The sequence below is a fragment of the Nicotiana sylvestris genome, chromosome 12, assembly GCF_000393655.2.
Source record: "Nicotiana sylvestris chromosome 12, ASM39365v2, whole genome shotgun sequence".
Classification (NCBI taxonomy): Eukaryota; Viridiplantae; Streptophyta; class Magnoliopsida; order Solanales; family Solanaceae; genus Nicotiana; species Nicotiana sylvestris.
In genome coordinates, this window is record NC_091068.1 from 115078794 (window position 1) to 115090821 (window position 12028).

A 12028-nucleotide genomic window follows, 5' to 3' on the forward strand; every position below is an offset into this window, starting at 1 on the left:
CAAGATCTGAGATAGCATTATTGGTGAAGGATGATGAAGAAAGATATTGTAGGATTTGTAGTTCGGTGTCTCAATTGTCAGCAGGTGAAATATGAGCATCACAGACCGGGTGGCTTGCTTCAGCAAATGGTTATTCCAGAGTGGAAATGGGAGCGAATCACCATGGACATTGTAGTTGGGCTCCCACAGACTTTGAATAAGTTCGATGCTATTTGGGTGATTGTGGATCGACTGACCAAGTCTGCGCACTTCATTCCTGTGTGTACTACCTATTCCTCAGAACGGTTAGCAGAGATTTATATCCGAGAGGTTTTGCGCCTGCATGGGGTTCCAGATTCCATCATTTCAGATAGAGGTACTCAGTTTAATTCACAGTTTTGGAGGGTCGTGCAGCGAGAGTTGGGTACTCAAGTTGAGTTGAGCATATCTTTTCACCCTTCAGACGGACGGGCAGTCCGAGCGCACTATCCAAATATTGGAGGACATGTTGCGCGCTTGTGTCATTGATTTTGAAGGGTCATGGGATCAATTTCTACCACTCGCAGAGTTTGCTTATAACAACAGTTATCAGTCGAGTATTCAGATGGCTCCATACGAGGCCTTATATGGGAGGCGGTGTAAATCTCCAATTTGTTGGTTTGAGCCCGGCGAGGCTAGACTTTTGGGTACAGACTTGGTACAGGATGCCTTAGATAAGGTAAAGGTGATTCAGGAGAGTCTTCGTACAGTGCAGTCGAGGAAAAAAGGTTATGCTAACAGGAAGGTTCGTTATGTATCTTATATGGTTGGGGAGAAGGTGCTCCTGAAGGTTTCACCCATGAAGGGTGTTGTGAGATTCGAAAAGAAGGGGATGTTGAGTCCTCGGTTCATTGAGCCTTTTGAGGTGCTTCGAAGGATTGGGGAGGTGGCTTATGAGCTTGCCTTGACACCCAGCTTATCGAGTGTGCATTCGGTATTTCATGTTTCTATGCTCCAGAAGTATATTGGCAATCCGTCTCATGTTTTGGATTTCAGCACGATTCAGTTAGAGGGAGATTTGACCTACGATGTGGAGCCAACGGCTATTTTGGAGCGTCAGGTTCGAAAGTTAAGATCAAAGGATATAGCTTCAGTGAAAGTGCAGTGGAGAGGTTGGCCCATGGAGGAGGCTATCTGGGAGACCGAGTGGGAGATGTGGAGTAGATATCCCCACCTATTTGAGGCTTCAAGTATGTTTCTTGACTCTTTCGAGGACGAACGTTTGTGTAAGAGAGGGAGGATGTAATGACCCGGCGGGTCGTTTCCTGAATTACCGCTCTATTTTTCCTATTTCTACTTCTTTATGTTTTGTTCAGTCGTATTGTATGGTATCGAGTTGGTTGGTTCGAGTTCAGAATGATTTTGGTGATGTTTGAGACACTTAGTCTCTTAAGTTATTCTTTTAGTTGGAAAAAGTCAACCAGAAGTTGACTTGTGAGCAAACGATCTCGGAATTTGTTTTTATGATTCAGATATCTTTGGGAGGTGATTTCGGACTTAGAAGCGTGATCGAAATGTGTTTTAGAGGTCCGGAATAGATTAGGCTTGAATTGACAAAAATGGATTTTTGGCGTTTTCTGGTTGATAGCGAAGATTTTGATATATGGATCGAAATGAAATTTCGGAAGTTATAGTAGGTTCATTGTGTCATTCATGACGTGTGTGCAAAATTTCAAGTCATTCGGACAAGATTTGATAGACTTTATGATCAAAAGCGAAATTCGGAAGTTTTTGGAACCTTAGGCTTGAATCTGATGTTTTTTTGTTTATTCGATGTTGTTTTTGGTGATTTGAAGTTTGGTATAAGTTTGGATGGTGGTATATGGCTTGTTTGTACTTTTGGTTGAGGTCCCGGGGGCCTCGGGGTGATTTCAAATGGTTGACGGGAGTTTTGGAGTTGGAAATTTGCAGCTGAAGTGCTAAAGCTCCTGTCATAACCACACCTGCGGCTTGGGGACCGCAGGTGCGGGACCGAACTACTAGCCACAGATGCGGAATTGGATATGAAGAGCTGAAGGCACAGGTGCGGAAGTTCGGGCGCACCTGCGAGACCGCATGTGCAGTAGTTTATGCGTAGGTGCGGTTTTAAGGGTTTAAGTGGAAACCGCAGAAGCGGTTGTCTGGCCGCAGAAGCGGCTCCGCAAGTGCGGAAAATTAGTCGCAGGTGCGTAAACTCTGGGCCAGAACGTATATAAGGTTTCCTTTGCGAATTTTTGGTTATTTCATCATTTTCTCATACGGGTTTGAGCTTGAGGGAGCAAATTTAAGAGGGATTTCAAGGGGATTTTGTGGAGGTAAGGTTTTTGGACCCTAAACTTGTTTCTATGATGGTTTTTGACTGATTAAGCTTGAAATCTATGGATATTAGTAGCAAAAATTGAGGGTTTAGGGCTTGAAAATTTGAGACCTTAATCTTGGGATTTGAGGGGTCATTTGTGGTCGGATTTTGGTATTCTTTGTATGTATGAACTCGTGGGAGGATAAGGAGTTTATTGATGTAATTTTTATCGGATTCCGTGACGTGGGCCCGGGGTGGGTTGAACCAAATTTCGGGATTTGTGTTGTATTTTGATTATTTTCGCCTGGGCTTCGTTCTATTAGCATATTTTGACGTCATGATTTTGATTTTTGATAGATTCGATGCGAGTTGAGGCCGAGTCGAGAGGAAAGGACGTCACGGTGTAGTATTTCATCCGGTTTGAGGTAAGTAACCATTGTAAATCTGGACCTAAGGGTGTGAAACCCCGGTATTGTAATGACCCGACCGGTCATTTTGAGTTCTAGTGCATCATTTAGCAGTTTGAGGCCATGATCAGCTTCACTTCAGGTATTATGACTTGTACGCATGGTCGGAATTGAATTTTGGGAAGTTCGGAGTTGATTTGGAAAGAGAATTCTCATTTCAGAAGCTTTAAGTTGAAAGATTTTTTATCGCTTTTCAGCGTTAGTGCGGCCGGTTGTATGGAGGTGCAGACCTATTATCTGTCATGGAAGGTTGTAGGATACGTGCCCTACGGGGAGGTTGTATAAGTGTTGCAGGTAGTCACTTGATTAGTAGAAGAATTAAACCAGGTATGAAGATTATGGTGATATCGTCAATTTGAGAATTTATGCCTGGAGGGCACTCAGTTTATTCGGTTGTGTACTGTGGAGGATTACTTTGGTTGTGATGGTTGTTCTTGTGTGTTATGGAGAAAAGAGGTCATTATGGACCCAGGAAAGACTATTGGCCTAGTTTGGTACGATCAGAATCGACTTGAGATCTGTGGATGGATTTAAATATGAATGTGGGCTCTATATCATGCCAGATGTATTCATTTTAGCATGGCTCTCCTTATGGAGGAATATTCGGACGTTGGATGTTATTTCGTTGCCGGCTATTTCGTGTAATGCTATATTACGCCGTGTAAGTTGCGAAACGGCTTGGTAAATTTCTTATGTGATGAGGTTCTGCGTAGCGATGGTGTTGTGTGAACAGGATGGCTCCTTTGTTTTAAAACATATACCGCACCTCAGTTGTGCTCGAGTTTGTTAGCTTATGGCGCTACATGTTCCCCCAGGGATAGTATTATGCACTTAGCGTGCTTGTGGCCGATATTCGGTATTGTGTTGTAATGAGCAATTCGGCTCGATGTGCATCTCCTTATGTGAATTTTATGTGTGGATTGGGTGGCACGCCGCCATGGGTATGTTATTCGGATCGGGTTGCACACCGCAACAGTGTGATGATAATTATAGTCCCTCATATTCCATTATGTGTGCTTTGTTTCCTTTTTCTGAGGAAAGTTCATGTTAGTGCGTTAGTTGAGTAGTCCCTTCCAAAGTTCGTCTCCCTTTTGTATTACGCTCGAGTGGGTAGCCTATTGGCACATTGTGGCATCATATGAGACTTTTGATCATGTCCAGGGTGGCTTATTGCCCGACCAGTTCATCCTGGGTGAGACAAGATCATCGGATTTAGGATAAGTGCAATCTAATTATATGAAGTGTATTAAGGAGCAAAGACCATTATTTGGTTCAGAATGAGGTGATGGTTCTTGTTAGGAGTATAGACTCAACGGTTTGTCGGCTCGGTAGTTGGTTATGAATTATTCATGTCTCTTTCGTCGTTGTGGTATTGCGAGAGTTGGAACAAGAATTATATATATCATGAGGTGCATTAGGAGCATCAGATTCATGGAATTTCGACTAATTTGATATGAGAATGTTATTGTGGTCTTGTCAGTAAAGTGGTGCAACGTGTGAATTCAGCAAAGGTATGCAGTCATGTTTTGGTACAACGTGTAGTGTTTGATATGGTGATCGTATGTTGGAAACAGTCCTGGCAGAGAATTTTGGATGTTGGAATTGGGCTCTAAGCTTTTTTGCTTGAATGAAAGAGAATATCTTCAGATTTGCTCGAGCTAATGTGCTCAACGGAGTTGCGGTAGCACGGGTAGGTACTCGAGGTGTTAAACAGTGATTTCGGACAACTCCAACGCAGTTCTCAGCACATTCGAGGACAAATGTATGTTTAAGTGGGAGAGAATGTAATGACCCAGCCATTTGTTTTGAGCTCTAGCGCGTCGTTCAGTAGTTTGAGGCCATGAGCAGCTTCACTTCAGGTATTATGACTTGTACGCATGGTCGGAATTGAATTTCGAGAAGTTCAGAGTTGATTTGGAAAGAGAATTCTCATTTCGGAAGCTTTAAGTTGAAAGAATTGACTAAGATTGGACTTTTGAGAAACGACCTCGAGATCGGGATTCGAAGGTTCTAGCAAGTTTGTATGATGATTTCAGACTTGGGCGTATGTCCGGATCGGGTTTTGGAAGACCCGGGAATGTCTCGGCACCTATTGTGGAAGTTAGCATTTTTGGAAGAATTTAATAAGTTTGGGGTGAATTGTATTTCAGTGTTATCAATGTCCGTTTGGGATTTTGAGTCTTGGAATAGCTCCATATGGTGATTCTGGTATTGGGAGCGCGATCGGAAGTGAATTCGGAGGTTCGGAGGTCATTTTGGAGTCATTTGGCTAAAGATAGAAATTTGAAGGTTTTTGAGAAGTTTGACCGGAAGTGGACCTTTTGATATTGGGGTCGGATTCCGATTTTGGAAGTTGGAATAGGTTCGTAATATCATATATGATTTGTGTGCAAAATTTGAGGTCAATCGGGTGTGATTTGATGGGTTTCGGCATGGAATGTTGAAGATTGAAATTCTAAAGTTCATTAAGCTTGGATTGGAGGGCGATTCATGGTTTAAGTGTTATTTGATGTGATTTGAGGCCTATAGCAGGTTTGCGTTATGTTATAGGACTGGTTGGTGTGATTGGATGGGTTCCTGGGGGCCTCGGGTGAATTCCGGGTGGTTAACGGATTGAAAATGGAATTTGGAAAAGATCTGAAGCAGCTGCCTTCTAGTGTAACCGCATCTGTGAGGCTTGGGCCGCAGGTGCGGAGCAGCAGAAGCGGACTTTTCGTCGCAGAAGTGGAACTGGATTGGTTAGGCTGGGATCACAGATGAGGTCATCTTGCCACAGAAGCGGAAGCGCACCTGCGGATGGAGGAGCGCAGAAGCGGAGTGAGGGGTTTGGTGATACACCGCAGAAGCGGTGTGGAAGATGCACTTGCGGTACCGCAGAAGCGGTCAAGTGACTGCAAGTGCGGAAATGCTGGAGGCAATGAGTTCTTTTAAATCAGGGGTTGGGTTCATTTCAACCCCATTTCTTCCATTGGAGCCGATTTTGGAGCAACTTTGAGGTGCCATTTTCACCACCAAGCATGAGTTTTGGAGCATTGTGCATCGATTCGAGACTTCGGAAGGGCATGGAATACCGGTTAAGGATCTTCGGAGTGAGGTGAGTCTTCTTTCTAACCTTGCAAGAGGGAATTGTCCCCCATAGGTAAAATAATTGGTTATGTGCTCTTATTTGTAGGGGCTACGTACGTACGAGGTGACGAGAGTCCGTGTGTAGCTACTATTGTGTTTAAGTCCGGGTAGTCTAGGACCCAAAAAATATGCTATACTTAGAATATTGTAATCTTATGGACAATTTGAATTGCTTAAATCACATCAAATTAGTAAATGAATTTCTAAAAAGGATTAAACTTCATTTTCTTAAATTGATAAAAGAGAATTGGCTTTTCTTTGGATAATTGTTCCCTGTTGACTTCTTGATTGATTGTCTGTGTGTGTTTAATTTCGGAACGGACCGAACACCTCGGTAGATTAAATAGATGCATCTATGGTTCGCGTCATTCGATCCTCTGGCACTGCATAGTTTAAATATTGTTGGATCGGGTCGTACGACCTCGGCATGATTTGCGCATGCTTGTACTGCTTGCCTTGAGATTTATAGAAATTGATATTTGGTCTCCCTGACTTGAGATAAATTGATAATTAATAGATTATGAATTAAGAGACTTTTATTTGGTCTCCAACACTACAATAGCATATTCTGGAATCCTTTCTTTTGATAAGTAATCAAGGTTTATTTATAGCTCGTTTGGCCAAGCTGCAAAAATCAGCTTATTTTGATAAGTGCTTTTCTCAAAAGTATTTTTGGTGAGAAGCAGTTTGTGTTTGGCTAATTAGTTTGAAAAGCACTTCTGAATAACAATTATTGTTTGGCCAAGCCTTAAAAAACTACTTCTAAGTGTATTTTTCTCAAAAGTGCTTCTCAAAAAAGTACTTTTGGAGAAAAGCTACTTTTTTCTGCTTCTCCAAAACTGCTTCTGCTTCTCCTCAAAAGCACTTTTTTTCCCTCCAAAAGCTTGGCCAAACATCTCAATTTTTGGCCAAAAGTGCTTTTGGCCAAAAAAAACCCACTTTTGGCTAAAAAGAAGCTTGGCCAAATAGGCTAAAGTATGTAACACCAAATAGGTGCTGATATGAGTACATCCTTTGAATTAGAAAAAGATACAAAAGCTGGCAAAACAACCATGGGGTCCTACAGAGTTCTTGAATGTTATGAAGGAACTAAAAAGAGTGTCTAAGTTGTATACATCATATAAATTAGGTCCGAAAACCACCAAAGGATGTGGTGCAGTGGTGGATGGGACTGCTCCTCCCTTAATCAGAGGTCTCGTGGGTATGGAAAACTCTTTTGTAGGGAGCGCTTCCTCCCGAATGGAACCCTACGCAGCGCAAATACGGATATAGTCAAGCTCCAATGCGGATACCGGACACTGGGTGGGAAAACAAAAAAATAGGTCAAAAAAGCTAACAATTGCCCAACATAACTAATACATGTACAAAAAGTTATTTTGGCAGTAGCATATGCAAATAAAATCTTAAACTATAAGGTTTCAAACACCAAAGGATATAAAAATTGTTTGTTTGGCTACATGTGGAAGAAAAAGTAGTTGCAAGAAAAGGATTCCCAGTTGTAATTGACATTGTTCTCATCATCTTCTCTAACCAACCCTATCTTTATGAATTCTCCAGCGCTTCCAATTGTCTACCATCTCCTTGGCTTATTCCCTCTTCCTATTTGGCTCGCACCTTCTTCATGTTTTAGTTTGGCAGCAACACAGTTCTTTAGTACAACATTCCTCTACAATATACTACCATGCTGCTCTTCAAACCAGTAAGGCACTGCCTAGAAGTTCTAAACCTGGTGCAACAATAAACATCACGTTAAACCTACGTCCAGCTTTGTCTAATTTCCTCTTTTTCCAAATAACTTTTTGCCTGCAACAATAACATGAGGATCGAGATAAGGCGCCATGTCAATTGAAGCAGCCCATAGAATGTGACTATTAGAGGCATTCCTATGGCACTTTAGTCATGATTTTGTGGATTCTTCTTCTTTGCCATAGTAAGCACTTTCTGAACTTTACTAAGCGCATTCATCTTTCTTCCATATAAGAAAAAGACACCTATAGTGGAAGACAATGCTTTAGGCCAGATCCATGTAGATATCCTATGCCTCGTCAAAATTATCAAGAGTAATAATTTCTAAGATTACAGCCAATCAAGAAATAAAGTAGTAAGATTGTTAAGTTTTCTCTTAAGCAATGACAAATAAGACCAAACATGGTCAAATGAGTCCTGCAAGTTCTCTTTCTAATGAGGGCATATCAAATACACAAGAATCATATCCTTCAAAATTAAATCCCACACTTCCCAAAATTTACATTGAAAATTTTCCTGGAAGGTTCTTAGTGACAGGAGACTTTAAATTCGAGCAGGAGCAGCTTTAATGTAAGCATCATCGTCCACATGACAACATAAAACTATTAGTTTGGGTAACCAAAATGCCAAGTCATTCTTCTTTTTTTTTAAAAAAAAATAATAATTCTATCAATAGATTCGAGTATGCTAGCCATTACGCCTTTGACATGTGCATCAATTTTCAAACACAACATTGGCCACTATGTCATTTTAATAAATAGTACATATTGTAAGAGGTTGTGAAGAAGTGGGTGTTAGGTCATCTTACTACCTAACCTCAAGAAAATTATTCAGTTAAAATATCTTTCAACTTAGCTAATTATACCATTAGAAACAGTTACCGTAAGCATCATTTGGAGTTTAAAAAGACCTTATGTCGAAAGAAATTATTTAATTTGACACAAACACAATTATATGTATATAACACTATATACCTAAACAAAAAAATGTTCTACAATCAATGCATATAAACTACAACGCATAAGTGTTATCTTTCTCATATAACTGCATAATAGATCGTAGCTAGAAACCCAAAAGTATATTGCTGCACACAAAGGAAAAGATAAATCCAGGGGAAAGAAATAGAATAAGTAGATAAAAATTGAAATCTTGTCAAGGATGACAGAATTTCAAATAAGAAGTTCCTCTTCAATATACATATTCATTTGTGCGTCAGAGTCCGATCATCTGAATTTGAGCTTTATTTTTCTATGCCTTTGTGCAACATTTTTTATATCAAATCTACCCAGTAAAATCAGTCATCTAAATACTACTATCATCTATCTTTTTCCTTTTTTTGGTTGAATGAGATGTAAGACTCTATTTTGAATATTCATAATTTACCTTTAATTAAAACATAGAAGTTATACTCCAACTAAGAGACTACTTCGTGAAAAACTCTTTATTCGTTGTATAGCCATTAATTACTTGCACCTTATTAGGAATGGCCACTTATTTCTTCTTCTTTTTCTGAGCATATTGTCAAATGCATAAATTCATATTCTGATAGAAGAGGAGCAGTATAAAATCTATAATACTTTATCAGCAATATACAAAATATATCTTCACCAGTCCAGTTACTCAATTTAGAAGAGTATTAAATATGTCAGTCTAAGTTCAATAAATAATAAAGATTTATAGTGAGCCATGCTACTCTTGTCAAAAGTTAAGGCTAATGTCTGATATACATATATAGTTGATATAGCATGTCTTCCCGGTGAAAGACTGTGATGTTAGATTATTCATAGTTTTAGTGCTACATCTTGATGTGCTTAAATTTCTCTATCCATTCTCCTAAATTTCTTGAACCCAAATATAAAATATTATGCTCCCTGCCAAGAATCTACCCATCAAAATGTAATTTCATTATTTGCATTAAATTTGACAATTATACAATAATATGCCTTGTACGAATCCTTAAAGAAACTACAGAAAGACAGCAAGTATGAAGCCTTGCACTATACCTGAAGTAAAAGAAATTTATGATGTCAAGTAGTGCGATTCTTTCACTCTACCTCAAAAGCCAAGAGCTAGCATAGGCTAAAAGATACAGATAGTTATTATTTTTCTCATCGAGTAAGAAAGCAATCCTTCAATGGGAAGGTAGAAGCATCAACAGAAGCATCACAACAAAATTATGGAATCCACAATATAAACACAACCTTTTAGCTAAGCTGGTAGTAACAATAAGTAAAAGTAAGTGTTACACAGGAAGGGAAGAGGAAAAAATGACAGTGGTACATCTGAGTAGTGCTAGCTCCGCATGGACTAAATGTTCAACATGTTCGAGAAATTATAGCAACCAAAGATGACCAAATAAAAACTTCAAGATTTATGACTGGATAAATTATTGTTATTGCAACTCTTTTGTTTATTTTATTCTTCTTGAATTTCAGTTATATAACCGTGCATTAAGCACCAATCTGACAGATAAGTTAGTAATATAGAAGTACTACTTTAAAAAAAACTGCATTGATTTCTTTTGAATACAGAGATGGAGTAACATAGAGATGATCAGCAGTAATCCAAACTGAGCAGGATCTTTTGCTTTATTAATAATATAGGTGATGTATCAACTTTTTTCTACTATTAGGGAAAACTTTAATTCCCTTTCTGAAAAAGATATGGATTTCTTTAAATATAATTGTACCTGAAAAATGACTTAAAGTGAATTCATGTTTCTAAAGCTAAGAAAAATTCTAGGAGAGTCAAACGTATGAAGCTTAAGCACTTCGCCAAAGTAAAAATAGCATCATTTATAGTGCTATATCCACTTTTTTAGAATACGTGCTACTATTGAAAAGAGTATAACTTACAGTGTTGAACTCCACTTCTTTCAGAATATTTACTACTACATGATGTGATTCTTCTCTGCTGTTTTGCTTTGGCTTTCTTTCCACTTTTTTTCCTTCTCCGAATCCAAAAGGTGCAACAACCAAAAAATAAAAAATATACACAAAGCTCATGAGAGAATATTTTGGTTTGGTGCAATGATAAAGAACCATTCTGTCAATCTCCTAACACAGATGGATAGCAGATCCTACATCCTAGATGATTACTGACATTACAATATATTTTGGATTGACACGTTACAATACTCATTTTGAGAGGGAAATGGTAACCCAGAGTATTTTTTCCAACACTACTCGTCATAACAATATCTCAAACACTAAACCTGTACATCTTTATTTTTATTACAACAAAGAATAGTGGAAACACCTTTATTGTATTGAAATTAACAATTGGAAAACATAACATTACATACCTTCCTCTTCCGATAGATTAGAGAATTTTTCAAATTTCAATCCTTGATCTTGTCAGCAGTAGTTTGAGTGTCACACAAATTCTTTTCCTATACTAATCAGAAAGAGAATAAAGATATTATGCAATTATATAATTTATTTGTGCTCTCTGATAAAAAATAGAGGGACCATGAGCACAGAGTTAAAAAGCTAATGTGCCTTCAAGTTAACTTTAATCACAAACCTGTGTTTCATGTATAATTTAAAGCTACAACAACAAATAATCAACTTACATCAGGATGATTGTGAGGAATAATCAATGGCTCCTTAGGGTTTCTCTTTACGTTTGATGTTGTTGATAATCTAATTGCAAACTTGGTTCTTGAACTTTGATGAAGCCAAGATTTGAATTTTTTTGGGGCCATGAAACTACTGAAGGTTGGTCATTGATGCCTGGAGTCGTCCTCACTTTCTTCTCACAACATCTCTTTAGCTTTCTATTTTTAGTCACTATCACATAACGTCTCTAATTGTTCTTCCCATAGTCCTTAAAATTTGCCGAAAATAATTGGTTCTAAGTTTTTCTGATTCTTAACGAAGAGAATGTTGTCTATAAGCATTGAAAATTAGGGACAAAAGTGTGGTGAAGCCGATGAAGGTTGCAGGGCATAGGTTGAAATCCAAATCAAAACCTGCCGGAAATTCTCATCCTCAGTTTAAGCCATACATTCATTTTAAATTTGCAAAATCATCATTTTTCCTATTTAAAGGTGATTTTTTAGTAGGTACTACTATCACGTTTCCATATTTGTCGCTCTTTTTCTCTTTTTTTATTTCAATCATTCCTTTCCTTTTTGCTTTTGATGTTCTGGTTATGGATTTTATTATATTTATCCTTTTCAGAACTTGACATAGAAAACGACTTAAAAATATGCTAAGTGGACCTTTTTTCAGTCATTAAAAATGTAAGTGATGCATCTTTGGGTGTTGGATAATAGATTAAATTATAGAATACCCGGAAAAAGGAAGGGAGAAAAGTACTTTTAGGCATAACGTCAAACACCTTTGCTACATCAATCCCTTTTCATTACAAGTTTCATTCCTGATGGTAA

General features: G+C 38.5%; 1 long non-coding RNA gene across 1 annotated transcript; it reads right to left on the reverse strand.

Moving 5' to 3' along the window:
• Positions 1-7210: 7210 nt before the first annotated feature.
• LOC104229465 (uncharacterized) lies at positions 7211-11810 on the reverse strand. Its single transcript, XR_011404374.1, has 4 exons — positions 11210-11810; positions 10940-11031; positions 10491-10582; positions 7211-7692 (listed from the first exon to the last, which is right to left on the reverse strand). It is a non-coding gene; the product is annotated as an uncharacterized lncRNA (long non-coding RNA).
• Positions 11811-12028: the final 218 nt, after the last annotated feature.